The sequence below is a fragment of the Lathamus discolor genome, chromosome Z (assembly GCF_037157495.1).
Source record: "Lathamus discolor isolate bLatDis1 chromosome Z, bLatDis1.hap1, whole genome shotgun sequence".
NCBI classification, from domain to species: Eukaryota; Metazoa; Chordata; class Aves; order Psittaciformes; family Psittacidae; genus Lathamus; species Lathamus discolor.
In genome coordinates, this window is record NC_088909.1 from 43,734,448 (window position 1) to 43,755,970 (window position 21,523).

Consider the following 21,523-nt stretch of genomic DNA (forward strand, 5'->3'; position numbering starts at 1 on the left):
ATACTGACACCCACACTCCTCCTTTCAGGTAGTTGTAGACAGCAACAAGGTGCCCCCAGAGCCAGTTCTAGACTAAACACCCCCAGTTTCCTCAGCCGTTTCCCATCATACTTGTGCTTCAGACCCTTCACCAGCTCCACTGCCCTTCTTTGGACCCTCTCCAGCACCTCAATGCCTCTCTTGTAGTGAGGAGCCCAGAACTGAACACAGGATTTGAGGTGCGGCCTCACAAGTGCCAAGTACAGGGGGATGATCACTGCCCTGGCCCTGTCGGCCACACTATTGCTGATACAGCCCAGGATGCCGTTGGCCTTCTTGGCTGCCTGGGCACAAGCTGGCTCACGTTCAGCAGCTGTCAGTCAGCACCCTCAGGTCCTTTTCCACCAAGCAGCTTTCCAGCCACTCTTCCCCAAGCCTGGAGCACTGCATGGGGTTGTTGTGTCTCGAATACAGGACCTGGCACTTTGCCTTGTTGAACCTCATGCTGCTTTCCACAGCCCATCAACCCAGTCTGTCCAGGTCCCTCTACAGAGCCTCTCTATCTTTCAGCAGATCAACATTCCCACCCAAATTGGTGTCATCAGCAAATTTACTGAGTACACTCAGTGGTACTTCTGATGGTTATTTCCTTTTGTTTTTTCATTACACTTTTGTGGGGGTTGTTTTGGTTTTTGAACTTTGTGCTATTGGAGCAGAAGCAGATCAAATTACAGCAATAAGCACTCTTTGGAAAATCACTGTATCTTTGAAATTGTTTTCTATGGCTACTTTGTAGTTTTAGTGTCTTCCCTCATTTACTACTTTATCATTACAGTTTGTGTGCAAAGAGCTATATAATACTCAGCTGTGCATCTGTGAATAGGAATTACATAATTAAAAGCCAGGCAGCAGCATATTCTATCTATGCATTCACAGCTGCTTTAGCTCCCTGATTTCTCAGCTGAAGTCTGTGTGCATTTGCTGCTTAGAAACTCGAAGAATCCCAATGTCGCAGGTTTGCTGTGACACAGCTATTTGTGTGGCACTTTGGTCGGTGTCCATTCAGTATAAGTGCAGTACTTTCTGATGTGCTGTTTTGATCTGCTTATGCATGCAAGACATTTGCCCAGGTTTTCTGGGCATCTGCAGCTTATGCTCCAACCAAGCAGTCTGATCTCCCATCCACAAGATCAAAATCCACTATTGTTTCTAGGCATAGCTTCCAAGCAAAAAAATCCTACATAAAAAAATATTGAAAGCGTGGTAGACCTAGATGCACTTTTCTGTTTCCAAGTTTCTTAGGTGGGTAAAAGAACATCAAGTAGTAGTGTTACTTTTCTCCCTTTTAAAGTATTTAAAGTTTTCTCTTTGACCTAAAATTTGTTTACCGGAAAAGCTATCTCAGGCAACTTCTTTCATAGATAGGGCCTTTCCCTTGCAAACACAGCACAGCTGTACTACCTGACTTTCTGCAAGTGAATATTCTGCAGCTGAACAGGTAATCTTAAGTGGAGGATGTGAACAAGTGTTTCGCTGGACTGTGGCCAGGACTTTTGGGGCATTTCAGGACTCAGTCCTTGTTCTCTTTGGCTTGATACTTTGGCAAATTTTTCATCAAGTTTGTAGTAGAACTGAGTTGCTCCAGAAGACTCAACTAGTAATTGTCTGATACATTCAAGGGCTGATTAAAAACTTGTGGAAACATGCCCAATTTTCAAATTACGTTTTTAAACAAATGAGATTAATGTGCTTTAGACCCCTTGTAGTCATCTTAAACATACTGTGATTAGTTTGTTTTTTTATGGGAAAATAAAATTTTCTTTCTTCCTGGTAGCAAAACTTGCTCTCCTATTTTTAGATTAAATATATATGATTACATAACCATCTGTGGTATTTTGACATTGGAAGAATATTGTCTACCAGAACACCCTGAAGCATTAGGGTTCTTTGCTTGCACAGTGCTTGGAATGAAGCTGCCTCTAAATCAGATTGCATGACTCTGTAGGTAGGAAGACCTGAAAACAAATAGAGCTTGGAATTAGTCATGCATACTTACTTTGGAGGATCAAGGGAGCAAGTGGGTTTTATAGACCTCAAAATACATATATTTGCAGTCATCTGCTGTTCTTTTCCCAGCATAACTCAGGGAGATTTAAAAAATAAATGTAGGAAAAAAACCCTCTTTTGTTAGATGTCAGACAAAAGCTGGGGAAATTCTTCCAGCACCATTTTTTTGAATAAAAACTCTGATTTTTTTCAGACGTCCTCTTGACTCCCTCCCCCAGTTTCTTTTATCTACTCTTAAAAATCTCAGGCCATCAAAACGTGAATGTATGTATGCATTTATGTACATAAATAGTCACACCAAAGTTAAGGGAATAGATTTGCACTTACTCTCCCACTAGTACATTTGATGGAAGACAAATATCTTTTTGACACGCTTGTGAGTTGGGCAGATGCCAACCTCACGAAGCTCAACCAAGCCAAGTGCAAGGTCCTACACCTGGGTCATGGCAATCCCAGGCACAGGCTGGGTGGAGAAGAGATTCAGAGCAGCCCTGTGGAGAAGGACTTGGGGGTGTTGGTTGAAGAAAAACTTAACATGAGCTGGCTTCAGTGTACGCTCGCAGCCAAGAAAGCCAACCATATCCTGGGTGTCCTGTAGTGACAGGACAAGGGGTGAAGGGTTAAAACTTAGACAGGGGAAGGTTAGATTAGATATAAGGAAGAAATTCTTTACTGTGAGAGTGGTGAGGCACTGGAACAGGTTGCCCAAGGAAGTTGTGAAAGCTCCATCCCAGGCAGTGTTCAAGGCCAGGCTGGATGAAGCCTCGGGCAACATGCTTTAGTATGTGGTGGGTTGGCGGGGGGGTAGAACTAGGTGATCTTAAGGTCCTTTCCAACCCTAACAAAGCTATGATTCTATGATCTCCCTTTCCCTGCCCTTCTGTTCTTGCCTTCCCTGACCTTTGGATTTGTTTCTTGCTTGCTGCACCTGCCCCTCTTCTTTGTACATTACACAGAAGACTGAAGTTCCAGCCCAATACATTATAATTAATTGAATTTCTAGAGAAGTATCTGATTCAGAAAGCAATGGTTCTGCTGTAGAGAAGAAGAACCAGTTAAAATTAGGAAGACAAGTACTAGGGTATGTAATGCTATCTTTGTTTGCTTTCTCTCTTAAGGCTGGGGTTTGTCTGTATTTTTGCTTAGCATAGAATTAGAAGATTTGTGGGTGGAAGAGAAGAGTCCATATAACGATGTGTGGATGATGTGGTATTCTTTGGTTATGGTAAAATGTGCCCAAATTAATTGAAATTTTAGCTAATGAAGTGCTGTGACTTGGATTGAAATCTGTGAGTTGATAGTTAGAAAAGTACCAACTTGCATTTCTTAATATTCTAACAAAAAAAACCCTTCTTGATATGCTTCATTTTATGACTTTTAAAAGGTACTCTGGCACATTAACTGCTCTCCTACATCATCAGTGTGCAACAGAATTACAACGCTGCAGTTCCAAGGTTGTCCTAATAATTTCAGATTACATTCATCCACAGCAGAAGTTCAAAGTAGCCTTTGTCTTTCTCTAAACTCAATCTGGAAAGACAGTCAATAAATTGCCTAAAGTTTGTAGGCAAAAATCCCAGGTTGCTACATTAACTCCAAATTAGGCCATTAGCGGACTATAAACCTGTATCTCCAATCTATTAGAAAAGTATCACTGCTTATATGCTACTCAGCTGGAGGTGGTCTCCCCTGTCCTTTTAAAACTGTCATTGCTAACACTAATGTAGAGGAGATCAGAATAAGCACTAATATGAAGGCAATGTGTAGCACAGATATTCAGTTAAAAACAAACAAACAAACAAAAAATTACTGTGGTTCAGCCTGACTTCTGGGAAAAAGAATTGTTTCATGAAATATGAAGGCCAGGCCCTGTGGATGACAAAATCTGATAAACGACCACACATGCCATATGTTATAGCCTTGGTTCAGAAGCTCCCTAGAGGCAAGTTTTGAAAACCAGGCAGGGACAGGACAAATTTCCTTCTTTCTTATTCCTGCTGAATTCTAAACAGACCCAAAGTGATTTGCAGAATAGGGTCAAATTTGACAGTGGCTGTAGATTGAAACCAAAACCAAACCCAGAAAAAATGTAGGAAAATATAGAGTCTTTTCATTTACATAAAACTCAGAAGTAATGGCTTCTTTACCTGAAGTTTCACTTTGTGTTTTTAAATAGAATTGACATTTTAGTTAGAAATTATGCATTTGCTTGTAGAGTCATACATATTAGCTGAAAAGGTTCTAAAAAGGATCAACCAGATGAAAATGGAGACAGGGGAATCTCCGAGTGAAACACAAATGACTTTTTAGCTGAACCTTAAAGAGAAAAAGCCCTCTAAGGTGAGGTGAAGTCACCATTTTAAAGATGTTTATTTAACTCAGAATGTCCCAGGTTTCCTCTCAGCACCTTTATGCCAGACCAATATTGAAAATATACTCTGTCAAAGCCTGAGAGGCTGGTGTTTGTCTCTGTATAGTGTTGACCTGCAGGATCTAGAGTTTTCTTTGCATGAGGTAAACATAAAACATAGCAGTACTCCTCTGAAGCTAGATAAGCAGTATTATCCCTTTCAAAAATTATGCTTAGTCCCCACTTTCACAGTGCTGAATCAGTGATGTTTTATTAGTTAGCTACTTTTAGCAGTATGAGTATTCCATATGAATAATATATTTAAGGAATAATTTAATATCCCAGAGTAGAAGTTACTTCTCTTTCATCTCTTGTTTTTACTTACCAGCTGCCATAGATGTAGCCCTGAAACCAGTATGATTTCATAAAGGATTTCCAGAGAAACAATGACTTCTACTCCCACAAATGTGAGTAGGGAGCAAGTACCGGTCTTAAGCGAATAGCATGCATTATGATTGAACTTTGCCATTGATCTCTAACTGCACAATTGCATATTTAATCTGAAATATATAGTAACACCGAGCTAATTATATTCCTATGAAGAGCATGACAAAGTTAGAGAAAAGCCTGTTAAAATTTCAAAATGGTCTTTTTTCCTCCGTACCTTGCTCATTTGACTTTCTCCCTTGAAATTCTCTGCTGCAATTTTTTTTAATCTTTATGCTTGTAACCAAACCAGCATTAAAAGAAGGGGGCACATGATCTCTTGGCTGTAGGAATAGAAATAAAACTAATTTTTTCCTTTATTGTAATTTATATGTAATTGATGGAAAAACTTAGAGTTCAGGGATTCTAAACAGTTACATCATTGTATGAAGTGATCAAATCTGCAGGTGAAGGAAACTCGTCAGACATTCATTCAGGCCTTGTCAGTTCAGATTTAACTCAAAGAACTGTACTAAACCCCGAATATAGTGGCTACTACATATTGCGAGGGAAATATGGGATGGAAAGTTTCTGCTACAACTTTATTTTGTATCCCAGGTAAAAAAAAATAAAATAAAAATTATCCCCAAAAAGTTGGGATTAAATACCTTAAAGCTACTCGAACATTCATAAAGATAAACCATATGAGAATTTGGAGAATTTCCTTCATAATTATAAATTGCTTTTTAGCAATTCATCCACATCACATTAGAAGCCAGTAAGTTATGTTTTATGTTAATGCATAGGTACTATATCAGATCTGATGCCTAATTAGTTGATTGCATTGTCTCAGAGCAACTAGATACAGATACATTTGATAGCTGTGCAAAAAGCAGTCTGGTAAGAAGAAAAATTTTCTTGTCACATTAGGTCTTCTATCTCAAATAGTAAAGGTGACTGAACTCAGAAAGTGAAGTTAAAATTTAAAAAGATACTGTTTGATGGTGGTCCTCTTCTCTGCATTAAAGTCAGATCTGTAAAACTTCCTAAATTCTTGGCTTCACCTCTGAAGAAAAATGCTTACAAGCTTTCTTTAATTAAGTTTAGTAATAGCTGGGTTGGCTCTAAAATAAGGAGAACCACACAAAGCACTCCAAGTGCTTTAAAATGCACAGAACAAAGAAAAGCTAAGTAATTGACATGAACTGCTTTCATGTAATGAAAACACAAATAGTTCTTCATCTCAGATTTTCTTTGGGGAAAGTCTGCAAAAAAAAAAAAAAAGACAAACAAGAATCTCTTTTTGTTTATTTCTTTATTAGAATAAAGAACATTTTTTACTCCATTTCAGGACTGAATGTACAATCTCACATATATATGTCCATTGCTTGGCACAGCCTGACTTGTTAAACATACTAGAGGACAATGTTCAGGATTATTAATCAAGAATGATTCCTAGAAACAGATTTACACTTCTACATTCAATTAAATGTATTATGAATTGCTGCCTTTTAAATTTATATGTATTACTATAATCTTCCTGAGAATGCAGGTGCTACAAACATACTTCTGAGGGGTGATCTGAATGCTGACATGAAAGTAAAACTTTTGGACAGACAATTGCCCTGGTGGATAGCTGTGGCTTCTCAAAGAATAAGGCAGCTTCAATGCTACCAGCTGAGCTGAGGGAAGCTGTCCTTAGCCTGTTGAATGTCATCTTGTATGAGTTAGGATCAAGCATGCAAATAAAGATCCGCTTCCATGTCTCTTCTTTGAAGAGAACACAGATATAAGCCAGCATATCAGGTGGTTTATGTCCATATGGTAGCCTGTACTACCTGATAGAATTTGGAAAGGTAAAGGTTATTTGTCATGGTCAAGTAGGTAAGAGCTGTAGCTCCAGCTGAAGCAATAGGTTTTTATACATAAATTTCACATACCTTGCTTTTCAGTGTTTATGACTTGGGCTGATAAAGATTTTGGCATGTGGTAAGGCCACCTAAGCTGTGTTTCAGAAATGTGTTTGGGGCCCCTCAGCAGCCCCACAGTAGACAGCTCTACCCATCTATCCACCCACTGTGGTCAAAAGCATCTAACCCACACCTGTGCCCCTGCTGTGAGCAGTGCTTCTGCAGCAGAACTATTAGGAAAAAAATTAAGGTGTGGCTTTTGCTAGGCAGCTCTGTAAATCCCAGGAGTAAAGGTAGAGCAGAGGGAACCTGAAGCAGGCAACCCTTGGGTGCAGCTAGGGCCATATTCAGCCCAGCACATGAGCTGCAGTTTGGTCCATGCTTGTATCTCTTGCATGCACAGGAAACAACAGCTGGTCCTAGCTGCAGGGTGAAGGCAGGAGCTGCCAGCACTTCTTGGCAGCTCTTCAGTCAGATGATTTGAGTGGAAAATCTGGTTTATTATCTGAGTAGGTGTCTTAAAAGAGACCAAACTCCTTGTTCTTAATTAACCGTTAATTAAGAACTCTCTGTTTTTAATTAACCGTTAAGGCAGTGAGCTGAAGTGAAAAATTAAAATCATTGTTGAAACAACATAAACACTGTAGGTTGTGGAAATAATAGAAACTGGGTGTAGCAAGTTTGATCATGTCACTTGTGTTTCACTCACTGTTTGTCTTCCCCCTCAGGTTTGCTAGTTAGTGCATCCTACTTAAAATCAAACCTTAGCGTCACAGGCCAGAGGCTACAGGCTGTGTGTAGCTTCTTCTGATGCTGTTATTAGGTTACATGCAGCCACAAAACTAGTTTTAGCACAGCCCCATCAGAGTGTGACAAGCAGTTATTGTTCAGAGTTTTACATACTAGTCTGCTTATACCCATGGAAACCAGTGCACTTAAAAATACATTAAATATTTTAAATTGGGTACAGAAAAATAGAATTAAAAAATAAAACTATTTGAAGTGTAAAGCATTGAAACCTTTGGTTTATGAACATGGTGTTGCTTTCCTGTTATTTCTTTTCCATTTTGGAAGGGAGAGATTGCTGTAAGGAAAAGAAGCACCTATCAAATCTTCTTTTGGTTATTATTAAAAATAACTAAAATTTCCCATCTGAAGTGAAAACTCAGTTAAAATATGTTAGCTATTCTTAGAGATGTTGCATTTAAGACTGGGCGGCAACAGCAAACTACACATATGTAAGAGGGGACTTTTCTACCCATTGCCAACATACTGGTGAGGCTGCTGCTAAAGCAACTCAGTTAGGATTGTATGCTTAACTTGCACATGATCTCTCTACATGACCTTAATAGTCCCATGAAACCCAGCTGGTCTCTGTGCAGCAGCCCACTGGACCTCTTCTAGCTGCTGTTGTGGCCACCAGCCAGTCTACAGAAGACCTGGGTTTAGCCAACAAAAAGTGAGAGGCAAGGGGAGCAAAACATCTTTGTGGGGAGAACAATCCTGCTGCTGTCAGGGTCCAGCTGAGCAATACTCCACTTCCAGTGCAACCTTGTAGATCTCCCCCTTAGCCATACTCATGTGGCCAGTACATGCCCTCTCTGCCAAGCACCTTAGGCAGGCATTTGCTAGCTTGCATGGGGTATTTGTTCCTGTCCTGCAAGCATCCTGTGATGTTTCTTCTGCCCAGAACAAACATGGAAGATGTGTCTTGCTGACTGGGGCTAGCTGGTTCCTTAGCCTGACCCCATCAGGGCTGGTCTACCCAAGCGAAGGATGCAAAATCGTGTATGAAGGAAAGGTATGCAGACCATGCTTCCACTTTCTGGATGATGTTCTGAGCTGAGTTGACCAACGTCCTTCTTTTCCAGCCACTGAAACCAGGAAGGAACATGAGATGAATTATTTAGGGTATTTTAGACACTATGGGTAAATAAATCAAAAGAGGGATGAGGTTGCTCAGGTCTCCATTTCACTTCAAGTAATTTAAAAGTACTTAGTGAGAAACACAGAATTGTAGAATTAGTGATCTAAAGCTTTTGATTTTAATTTACCCTTATTCCAGCTGCTCTGTCTCCTGGTATCTTCATTTTTACCCCAATACCACTTCTGATTTGTTGTTTGGTTTTTTTTGTTTGTTTGTTTGTTTGGTTTTTGTTTTTTTTTTTTTTTTTGCTATACTTGAAATGAAAATGGTTGTTAGTGATTACTGGTCTAGTACTGGAGTACTGGTCTCCCAAGATGTTCAGCTTTCTGCAGCACTAGGAATGACCTGCATGGCTGTGACACTGCCAAAGAAATTTGTGCCGTTTTTCTTGAGTGCATCTGAGATTTTCCAAGATGCCCTACAGCAATGGCTGAGCTGTTAGAAGACACTTCCTAACATTAAACCTAAAGCTCCCACCAAGATTTAGGCTCTTTGTTTCCTACCTTCACTCTCTCATGTTCCAGTAAACAAGATTTTTCCCTTGTCCTTCTGCAAGTGCCTTTTGTATACTTCAGTAGTGTTGTCATGTTCCCCTCACGCTGAATTAAACAGTCATATTTCTTACAGTCTTTCCTTGCTGAGTACATTTTCTAGACCTCTGATGATTCTCACATTCTTTTTCAAATTTTCTTACTCAAAACTTCATACACCAGTTTGTCTGAGGTTTTGCAAATGCTGACTGGAGTGGAATGAGTCCTGTATGAGCCTTACAGGTTATGCCTCTATTTGTATATTTTAGTACAATGTTTGCTTTTCTAGAAACCAAACTGCTGGTAGCTTCAGATCCACTATGGTCCCGAGATACTCTTCTACAGAAGTTCTAACCCAAAATTTGGGTATTTGTCTAAGCACTGAGTGACAGTGTCTGCATGTAGTACTGTCTTCTTACTGAACTACACCAGCTTAAGTAAATCAATCAATCAATCAATTTTCAAGATTGTCAGTTTTAAGTGTTCATGGTGTTCCCCAGTGCCACTGCCTGTACTGTTAGCTGAGTGCCTAAAATTCTATAGAATTGCTTCCTAGCTCAATATCCGAGCTGTTGAAAATGCTTATTTGCACAAAGACCATAGTTTATGTTTTTGTATGTATATGTTTTTGTATGCCTGTTATTTTGTAGTAACTTGCTGAGCACTTTTCTGTTTGTATGGTTTTCCAATTTTATGGTATGGTTTTCCGATTTTACAGCCACTGAACAGTATTTCATCCTGACCTGGTTTTCCTAGTTTGCTTATAAAAAGATTGCATCAGCCAATGTCAAAAAACTTAATGAAAAGCAAGATTTATGGCTTCTACTGTTTTTTCACAAGACCTCTACGTTATTGTAGAGGAAATGAGATGGGTTGGATGTGATTTTATTCTCAGTGAATCCTTTATGGTTGTGAAGACATGGTTTGTATAATATCAGTAGGTCCTTCTGTTTCAAACTTCCAAACTTCTAGTATTTTTTCTTTAAAATTTTGCTGATTGGCTAATTTTATTGGCCAAGGCAAACTGGTTTAGTGCTAGATGACCCTGCTCACAGCAGGGAGGTTGGAACCAGATAATCTTGGGGTCTTTTCCAACCCTAAATATTCTATGATTCTATGATTCTCTTTACTTTCACAGCTTGAAGTAAAGGCCTCTGCACAATACCCTGTGGTGTATAGTCAGATTTGGAAACTTCTGTTGCAAGGCATTGCTGACTCTCAAGACAGATCAGCTTATCCAAATGACTTTAAGGATTAGATTACAAAACACAGGATAAAAAAAGTGGCCTAATTCCATACCTCAGGACCAGCAATAAGAATAGCAAGCAACTCACCCAGGGGGAATAACTCAGGCAGAGAAAGACTTAGTTGTGTTAGTGTAATTACTCTGAGCTTTGAGTACCAATAGTGACTATTGTTATTAAAAGCTATGATAGGATTTTTGCAACAATGTCTTGGAAAGCTGTGAGTAACTTAAACACTTTAGGGAATCAGGAAATAGCTTACATTAAGAATAGACTCAGAAAAGCAGCAAAAAACAAAGTGGACACAACAAATAAATAAGTCAGGGCTTAATATGCAGGGAGAAGGAAGAACTATAAATGAGCCTACAAAATGTTACCACTAGACTGAAGGAACATAATTCAAGGAAAACATGCGATCTGAGACAAGTATTGTTAGCTATAGCTGATATTTCATAACTGTAGAGATCAGAAGTGTCAGTAATCAGTCTCTAGAATCACTGTAGTAACAGTGTGTAGAAAGGAGTAATGACAACCATTGCATGCATCTTTCATAATTCCATGAATCAGATATACCATGTGTTTAGGGTTTCAGTCATTAAGGCGTCCCTGCAGCCCTGCTGTGCAGCATGAAAATAGTTTCTTTTATAGAGGAGTTGTAATAGAAATGGGCCACAAAGCAGGGGTAGGCAGGTTGAGGTGAAGGATTATATATTTTGAGTGCCAAAAAGTACGCTCTAACATTGTAACCTGTAGGTGGTTTCTTTTTACTTCTTTGTTATTTTATTCAGAGTGACTTGCCTTAGTTTGCATAAGAAATCAGTGAACTTGATCAGTTTCCCATACTTCATGCTCTAGCCTTTGGGCTATTTTCAATGCACGTTTTTAACTTGTCCTCAGAGAAATCTGCAGCCTTCCACATTTCAAAACCAATCAGTATTATCTCGGCTTACTTCTTGAAAAAGGAGGCACAGAATAATTACAGTTACATTTTCAAAAGCAACTTTTTTCCACTGGTGTATCAGGAACTATATCTTTGGAGGATTTAAGCATACCCACCTCTTAAAACACCCTGCATATTCCTGGCTCTGGGGCAGCAGGCAGCATGGGCATGCTGGAGCTGGGGAGTAGGCTTTTCTGGTGCAGCCATGAAATTTCTCCCTTAGGGATTTCAACTCTAGTTTTACAACTACTTACCTTTATAATAATTAATAATCTTTGTGAATGCTCAGAGAGCACTGTGTGGGTCAGATATTGAGCCAGAGTGCATAGCTCACTCAGCATTAAATTTTCACTCTAATCCTTCCTATGAGTGATGGGCGATACAGCAATCAAAAAGCACAACACTGGACATACATGACTGTTCAGATAGGCAACATGAAGTGCATACTCCTGCAAATGCCGTGGTCCAGGACAGTGGCATATGTAATTTTGTTTCATAAAATTAAAACATATTTTTAGCAACTAGTAGAAGGTAAGAGAGGTCTGAGCACATTGGATCAAGTAGTTTCTTTGACCTACTACTTCTTTCTGTTTGCTTTCTTTACACTAGCAGCCACATATCATTCTGGAAATAGGAATGAAATCAGAAAATCAGTTTGTGCCACAGGCTTGACATGGAGATGGTGTAGTTTGTGTACTACCAGTTAAGACCTGCTAGATTGAAGGTGAATAGGGTAGTCCCAGTTAGCCACAAACACATGCCTCCAAAAGACACTGTTAAGAAGCTGATAGCCACCCAGAGCCACCAGTCACCCATCTCTCAGGTGGAAATAAAAGGCACCCATTGTAGCCTTGAGTTATTTTGACACACTGGCATACTGAGGGTACAGCATGCTAGCTGTTGCCCTCTAAGATCCCAAATAGTCAAAAAAGAGCTGTTCCATAGCACAGGAATTGTTCGTGGTGCATAGGAAATGAGAGATGCCTAGTGCCATTCACTTTTCTGCTCACTCCCAGAGAGACAGCAGTCAGACTTGTTCTGCTCACTTCCCTCCTGCCTGTATTGTAAAAGCAAACTCCTGGCTCAGAAATAGGCCCTTAATCCACTTTCCTCTTCCACACTGAATTTGCATAATCTGCAACACAGCAAGGCCAAATGTGGTTATTTATAATCCAGCAAACCTCTGGCCTGATGTCTGCATTGCTCCAGGGAGTTTCATGAAGTGCAGGAGAGTGCGATGTTCACCGTTGTACTTCTCGTGGTTTGCTTTAAGAATAGAAGTACTAGAAATTATCTACATAAAATGCAGCAAAATTGACTTCTTAAATACATGTTTTGCCTTAGATACCATCCTGAGTATAGTTTAATTCATTGTATTTTAGTGTCAAAAGTGATTGGATGCTCGTATTGTATGAGTTAGTATTGTAATCATATGTTCTGACATGAACACTTTTGCATATCCCCAATAGTTTGTTATTGCTGTGAGGCCTCTGAGAAAATGTGTGTTTTTTTGGTTTTGCGTGATATTCTATTCTAACATATTACTTAGTGTTTTCTGGAGTTCAGGACTGTAAGTGTGTCCTGGGTTCAACAGTGGCAGTCATTTTTTTCCTTCTTAGTAGCTAGTGCAGTGCTGTGTTTTCATTTTTTGGCCTGGGAAGAGAGCTGATAACACCGATGTTTTTAGTTGCTGCTCAAATGTTTGGTCGGGCCAAGGACTTTCTGAGCCTCATGCTCTGTCAGGGAGGAGGGAAAGCTGGGAGGAAGCAGAGACAGGACACCTGACCCAAACTGACCAAAGAGGTATTCCATACCACAGCACGTCATGCCCAGGATGTAACGGGGAATGACCCGGAAGGGCTGGGAAGACTGGAGGGTTGGATGAGGTATTGGTCGGTGCTCGGTCGGGTGGGGTTGTATGACTTATTGGTCAGCTGGTGCTGAGGTGTTGTATTCTTTCCTCTTGTTATTTCCTTTAGCACTATTATTATTGGTGGTAGCAGTAGTGATTTGTGTTATACCTTAGTTACTAAACTGTTCTTATCTCAACCTGTGAGAGTTGCATTCTTTTCGATTCTCCTCTCCGTCCCTCCAGGAGCAGGGGGAGGGCAAGAAGTTGGGGGAGTGAGTGAACGAGGTTTGTGGTTGGGTTGAAACCACAACAAAGTATAACCATAAAACAGTATGTTATTCCCAAAGGGGGAAACAAAAACCACAACATAGGTAATATTCTACCAGTCATCAGAAATCCAGTTACCTAATGCCACTCTATCATCGAGGGGAACTTCTGCTTGTGGGGGTGGTTTGTTCATGGGATGTGCAGGAGCAGGTTTGGTGCTTCATGTGTAATTGTGAGAGACAGAAAGAAAGCCAGATTTCTGAAGTGGGTTCACATGCACCATTCTGAAGAAAAAAAAAAAACGGAAAGTTGCATGATTTTCAGAAGTAGTCAAAAATCTTACCTGCCCTTGGAGATGATACTGTTTACTGCATTGTACACGAGCAAGGCAGGAGTGCAAAATAAAACAGCATTGACTTTGCAGCATGAACCAGGTAGGAGTTACCACAGAAGAGAATTGTGTCACCTTGTGCCTTCCTTGTGGATCAGCAGAACAAAGACCCATTCTTGATGCCAGTTGCAGGTCATCTTTGCCTCTCAAGCACGTTAGAACAGTGCAAACCCCAATAAAGCAGTTGGGAAAAAGTGAGGGTTCAGGGAACCTGTGGTACGACGCCTTTCTCTGGGCCATAATCCCTAAATCAGTACAAGGTTAATCCCTGTCCAAAAACTGCCTAATAGCTGACTAAGTGGAGTTTAAATTTACAGGTCCCAGAGTGTCCCAGCAGGAAGATGAGCTGTGGTTCATGTCATTCCTACACACCAGAGCAGTGCAGTCTATGATGAGGTAACATCACAGCACAATTACAGAATCATAGAATCATAGAATGGTTTGGGTTGAAAGGGATCTTAAAATTCATCCAGTTCCAATCCCCCTGCCATGGGCAGGGACACATTCCACCAGAGCAGCTTACTCAAAGCCCCATCCAACTTGACCTTGAATGTTTGCAGGGATGGGCATCTACCACCTCTCTAGGCAACCTGTGCCAGTGTTTCATCACTCTCATCGTAAAAAATTTCCTCCTATATCTAGTCTGAATCTACCTCTTCTAGTTTAAAACCGTTACCTTGATAATAAAGGAAACCCATTAGTGATTTGAATGGTGTCCTTGCTTAAGATGCACAAAGAGCGTTAATGTCTGGTCAGTAGCAGCCAAGCACCCAGAAAGGACAGAAAGGTTTGCCTTTCAGTAGCCCAAAGGGGTAAAAAAAGCAGGTTAGTGTGCACAGTTAAAGCCCCTCTGAGGGAAGCTGGCCTGCACTGAGTGCAGACTTTTCACTCAATGCCGGCAGGTCTGTGAAACAGTCAGTGGCACCATATGGGCTACGAGAGCTGCACTATACAGTTTCAGTTGCTCAGCTGAAATGTCCACTTCGCAAGTGCATCAGAAGATGGGTCAACCCTGTGAACCTGGTTTTGATCTTGTTTATCCAGCCTAGTAACTACAGTGGAATAGCTCAGTATTTACAGTTGTGAGATCAGACAGATTGCATATTTTTGAAGATCCCCGGTGTTTTGGCTTACAGTGCTCCTAGATTGTCCTTCTACCTAATTTCTTGGAAATTAGGATAGATACCATTAATCACAGAAGATTATTTTATTAAGATCCCTGTTTTCCATCACAGTCATTCCCTTCCTTACAGATCTTTGCCATTTTACTTTCAGGAACTAGAGTAATTCCATTCCTCCAGTTTCTTCTCCCCAGCCTCAGGACGTTGTGTGCTATCAAATATGCCTGGGGGCAGTGGGTAGGTTATTTGATTCACACAGGTACTAGACATGGGCCTCTGTTGCTAAAATTTCCTTCTTGATGATCCCTTGGGCAGAGGGAACTGTACAAGTGGAGAAGTGCAGCATTGTGCTCCGAGAAGAAGCGAGGTGGGGTGAGAAGCTCTGCACCACCCTGTTGGTGCCCAGTGCCTCCCTTCTGACTTTAGATATTCAGATCCTTCAGTAAAAGGACAAACAGCAAATGAAACTCGGTGAGGAGTGCCCTGCTTTTCCCCTCTGCTCTCACGTGTGATCTGGCTATGAGTTTTAACAGTTACAGCAAATTGCAAGTCTGCTAGCATAGGGCTCCCCACTGAAAAGAACTTCCTCAAATTGCTTGAATTGCTGTATTTCAGAGTGAAAAACACTTTCTTATTTGGTTGATCAAATTGCACTTTTAAATAGTAGCAATTTTGCACTTTACATAACTTTTTCCTGGCATGGTTTGCTTTCCAGAATCTGACAGAAATGTTTCCTGCTGCTACAGTTAACTTACTGATAACTTACCACTGTTTATTTGCAAACGCAATATTCAGGCGTCCTTTTTCTACCCTCCTCCCTCTCTTCTTTTGGAGGGTGTTTTTGCCCCTTATAGCCCTGTCCTCATGCAACCTTCCTGTGAATAGCACTGCCAACTAGGGTGTGCTACCAAGGAAACAGATTTTGTTGGGTTTGGAAAAAAACCAACTTGTTAGAGGCTACAGGTGGGTTTGAACAGCCAACTGCAGTCTGTGCTGGAAACATAACAGCTTCTAAGCCTCCCAGGGGAATTCACCTGGTGAAGTTGCACAAGTCATGCATGGTCAGAAACTCACCTCTAAGCAAACAGCAGTGAGGAAAAAGTGACCAAGTGAAATTGACTTACAGGGAAATGAAACCTCCAGAGAAAAGGCTGCTCTGAGGGGCCGCTAACGCATTTAACTCTAGCAGCTGTGAGTACAGTCAGAGATGTGACTGATTGCATAACTGGTGGGAAAGTAATTCCAGATATAGCTGCAAACCTGTGGCAGTCTAGTCCTAAACTTAGCAGCCTCTAGGACTTGTTGTCTAGTAGTTTGTTTGTAGAAAGCTGGATGGTCAGTGGTAAGTCTTGAGTGGAGGGGTACAGAGACTTTAATTTAGGAGCTTTTAAAATTTGAAAATTGCCTGCTAAGAAATGCAGCTTTTAGGAAGGTGAGGTGTTGAGAGGAGAAATCACAGTACAAATAGCTTTCTAGGTTCTTATATTTTTAATGGAAGTCCTTTCAGATGAATTGAAGGTTTGAGACTGCTAAAAACACCTGAAAATACAAGAAAAACAATGCAAAAAACCAACCTGAAAAAGCCTACTCAGCGCTTTCATCTGAGGATGTGCCTTGGAAGAAAGAAGTACCTATTGCCGTGACTTGCTGAAACTTTCGGAATCTGTTCTAACTCACGTAAATTTCCCAATAATACAATTACCTGGGTTTAACTGTTGAATTGAAACAGTGTTGTGCAAACTCTTTCTTTGTATAAAACATTAGCTGCTGGGTCACATCTTTTCCTCTGGAATCAGCAGCTGGAAAATATTAGATGACTCACAAAGAACTGAGAGATTTGAAAAGCAGCACACAAGTGACATACATACAAGGGCAAAGTCTTTTGATTAGCAACTTGAAATACCAAATTGGAGCCTTCAGAGCAGAAACAAAGCTAAGCTGTTCTGAAAAGTTACAAATTGACAAATGAAACAAGGCAATATCAGAAAGGGCAAGGTAGAAGCAAATGCACAAAGAGCATGAGCACCATTCTGACTTTTTTTTCTTAAAGCCATGCTGATTTTGCAATTACACTGCTTCCTGTGGTAATTTCTACCAGCCTACACAGCAGTTTGAGCTCTGGCCATACCCTGACAGACAGATGGTAGCTCAGAGCTCTGGATGCACTTACAAAATGGTTCAGATGAATATGCATAGGCAGCCAGGATTGTCAGTATGCTAATGGGTTACCTGAGGATTTTAGGTTACATTTACATAGTGGTTAAACTATAAATGTAAGATGTATTTTCTTCTTTATTCTGCATTATAGGTAAGCACTATTCACATATCCAAATACTAGATTCATTTTTCAGGAGGATGCAAGCTGCAGGGCACCTGCCTCATTTGACCACATTCACCCACTTAGCCTGGGACTGGAGACACAAGCTCATACCATGGTGGCCATTGTGTGAATGTTGCCAGGCATGTCCTTGGGCAGAGATATTGGTCTTGGTCTTGAAGCCCAAGCAGGGACAAACAGGCACAGCTGAGCAATGAAGGCTGAGGCATCAATGCATGCCCCTGGTTCCTACACAGGTGGCCTCATCTCCTGCTACATCTTTTACCAGTGGGGCTGCCAGCCTCCCTCTTCTGCAGCTCCCTACTCACAAAATGTAAGCACAAAAACCACCAATGCCTCTCCTCTAGGGTCAAGTTTGCTTTCTGTGCTTTTTCAATAAGGTATTTCAGAGCTATGCTCCTGAAAAAGAAAATATCTATGGCAAATTGTAGTGTAACATTCATGTTTTTTCTCTGCAAATCTTGCATCTCCTCTTGAGCTCTAGTTCAGACAGGCGCAACTTCTTCTGACCTATTTCCCCTTAACTGCTTGCTGTATTCTCTCCATGCTTTCATGACTGTAGCAGCGAAGTCCACATAAGTTCTGGTATTTCTGTGTTTTACTTCACTAGAACTCGAATCAGGAAACAGGGATGTGAGGGACCACAAGAAGGGGTCTGGTGCCTTAGCACGTAGATCACAGCCCCCCCGGACTCAGACTGCAGCATGAGTAAAAGGTGAGTGTGGAATGTAAGCCTACTGTGGATGGTTTTGGAAATCTATGGGGTCACACTGTACTAGGAAAGTTTTTAGGAAGCCATAAAAAGACAGGAATTCCCGGTTCAAGTCTGTCATTGCTTCATGTTAGGATCATCTGGCTTAAAGTTATGGACAGTAGGAAGTATAATAGATATTTGCCAACATGTTCTGGAGGATCTGAAAGATCTTAGATGAGCATCAACTGGTGCTTCCTTGACACTCCACTCAAGCACGTTCTATCATTCCACCTTTGAAATTCATTTCCAGATATCTAGATATTACCTCAACATGTTTCATGACACTGAAGACTACTCTATCTTGCTCTACCCTCATGAAGAGCAGTTTGTTAGCTTCACTTCAGACTAAACCAACCCATTTCTTTCAGTCACTCCCTATCAGCCATTTGTGCCGCACTTGCTGCATTCCCCTGGAGTCTTGCTGATGTACACCCATCTTCTCTGAGCTGGAGTGCCCAAGGAGGATGTCTTATTCCAGCTGTTAGCCTTGCCAGTGCTGAGCAGTGCTAAGCTATTACCCCACTTGGCTTGCTTGTTATACTTCAGGTTATTCAACAATCATGTTTACTTTCTCTTTTTTTTTTTTTTTTCTTTCATGGGAACATGATGATGTTGAGACAGACCTGGAATTATTTTCATTCTATTTAAATTTGCTTTTTGGGCTTCAACTTCTTATCTGGAATATTGAATTTATTTATTTATTTTTGTTATATGTTAGTACATCTTTAATATTGGAAACATAATTGGAGTCTATTGCATCTTTTATAGTAGAAATATAATTTGAGTCCATTTAATTGAGCCTGGCATTAAAGTAATATTGATTTAAAAATAGTTAATGTTCTTTTGCGTAGGTTTTACGTGTATGCAGACAGAATTTAGCTAACTTCCACTGGATAAACTTATGAATATGAATCAGGTTTTTTAATCCACCTCCTCAGGATGTTGTTGACAATATAAACTCCAAGGTGTAAGGGTTAATGTTTTTTTCATTTGGTAATTAACAATGCAGGGATTTTAGCCCTGAAATTTAATTGATAACACATGCTGTTCTGCCTTACTTTTCATTTAAGTAATGCTTGGTGGTAGCAACAGCTAGTTCCTAATTAGTGATTTTATCTACATAGCTTAAAATGTTTTGTGAAAAACAGCTATCCTTTATTATTCCTATTTCTCAGAATTCATCTTGTTGATTTGTTGAGTGACGAGGATTGATTTGCCACATACCTCGCAGTATATTTTTACGAGGTTTACAGTGAGATCCAATGTTTCCTGAATCAATACATTTAACCATAATGCTTTAAAAGTACTCTCACTAGCCTTTCTATTGCACAAATAGATGCTGAACTGCATCAACTGACTGCAAAACGCATTCATTGCTTTTTTCCCCCAATTGTTTCAATCACCTTTCCAGCTATGTGAATCCTTCCTGCCAACCTGAGAAACCCCAGCCTGCTCCAATCCCCACCCTTGCCCTACCACCATCTCTCTAAATCAGGTTTTTCAGATCCAGCTCAAGGTCTCTTTGTGCCATAGAAAAATTAAATATTGCTGTCCCAAGGGTGAGAATTTCTTTCATCGTTACTCTTCATGTACTAAAGTTCAGTTGTGCCATGCTGTGTCAAGCATTCTGCTGGGAGAGATTCCCAGCCTGCTCCCCCAGCTCCCCAGCCCCAGCACTGGGGTAGGGGTGCAAAGCACCCTTCAGTCCTGCGTATGCATGAGGGGGTATTGTATGTTCACCAGACAGGAGCAAACATGTGATGCATGCAGCTACTGTCCCAGACAAACCGTACAGTTTCTTCAAAATATGGCTAATAATGCTGATTCATGAAGTATTACAGGAAACACGTGCATGAAATCCTAGAGGTATTCCTTACAATGGCCATACCAGTTGTTTTTTGTTTTCTTCAGGTATGTTTTTTTAATATTATTTTAAATAATATTAATTTTTATTTTTAAGGGTTTTAGTATTATGAAGTCGATGCTACGTGTGCCACAGCCACTATTGCTGATGCAAAAGTGTATGTCACATTTGCCTATTTAGGAAGCCTCCATTAATCATAATGTATATTAAATCATCTTTGGCAAATTTCAGTTTCTAAAATGTTATCATATTAGAAGTTGTTATAAGTAAGGAGTCCTCTATATCTGTTATTAACAAAAAAACCTGTTATTTGTTGTATTCAAGAATGACTTTTTTGCAGTTTGATCCAAGATCTTAATCCACAGATCCTTACGTCTTTATTAAAATGGGGCGTGTTGCTGTGAAGATTAAAAACCAGCGCTGAAGGTCAGGCAATTACTATTTCAGCAGCTGCAAGCTCCAAAGCAGCGTATAACCCTTTAAAATATTTTAACTATAAAAGCTTTTCATGCCTAGCAAATTCAAATACTAGAAACTAGTATTGGAATTTAAAAATGTTTTAATCACCTTTCATGTCTCTCTTAGAAATGGTTCACTTACTTCCAGAACCAGTGGACCACAGGTAAGAAAAATAAGATCAATTAATCATTGCTCTAATTCTATTGTTTCTCATCATTTATGTATGTATATAGATGTGTGTGTGTATATTTTTATATACATAATGTCTGTATGTAAATACATATACTACAGGTAGATAAGATAAAACTGCATTCTAACCAGAGAGTTAGCTCTAGCCAAAATACCATGCTGTCTGTTTTGCTTCCTACAGTAAGATCAGTGGCCATTTAGATAAGGTGCTATGTGTGTATGGTTGGTTTTCTCTGATATAACCAAAGTCATCACACCTAACTCAATTCCTGAGTCAGTTCACCAATGGGAATGGACAGTGCAGAGCATGTAGAATTGTCCTCGTTTGTTCTCATGGCTGGAGAAGTTCAATGGCAGACCTACATCTGGAACTAATTGGTAGATAACTGCTTGTGTTTTTTTAAAAATGCTGCTCTGTTTTCTATGTTAAAATGAAATCAATGTATGTTCCAAACTTAGAAATGCAGATATTATCTTTTCCATCAAAGTATTTTTTAAAAGAGGACTGTGTCAACACTCTTTTAAACTATATTGCACGAATTAGGAAAACAGCCTCTTACCTCTGTTTATCAGAAGTGGAAAATGAAATATATTGTATTTGCTGTTAGAGCACCTCAGTCTCCTCCTGGGATTACTAAAAATGGCATCAACTGTCACATCTGGCCGAGCCACTCTGTGATCATGAAAGCAAAGTTCATGACTACCATTGTCCAGCAGCTACCATTTCTCAGATCTAGGTCTGGCATTTAGGTTATCTTAATAGCTATTGTTTAGCAGACAACAAAAGGAATCACCTTTACTTCACCAGATATTCCCCAAAAAACCCTTCAGAATTCATGTAAAGAAGAGGTGCAGATGAGGAGCCCTCCCCTTACTGTGTTAAGGAAAGAGAGACATAACAGCTACCCTTAGGGC

The 21,523-nt window shown here is 40.1% G+C and overlaps 1 long non-coding RNA gene across 1 annotated transcript in view; it reads left to right on the forward strand.

The window, feature by feature from the left end:
* LOC136005005 (uncharacterized) overlaps positions 1-21,523 on the forward strand; it is a 32,698-nt gene that overhangs the window by 8,253 nt on the left and 2,922 nt on the right. The window contains exons 2-3 of the long non-coding RNA XR_010608657.1: positions 17,953-18,057; positions 20,546-20,582. This is a non-coding gene — a long non-coding RNA (uncharacterized LOC136005005). The remainder of the gene's footprint in view (positions 1-17,952; positions 18,058-20,545; positions 20,583-21,523) is intronic.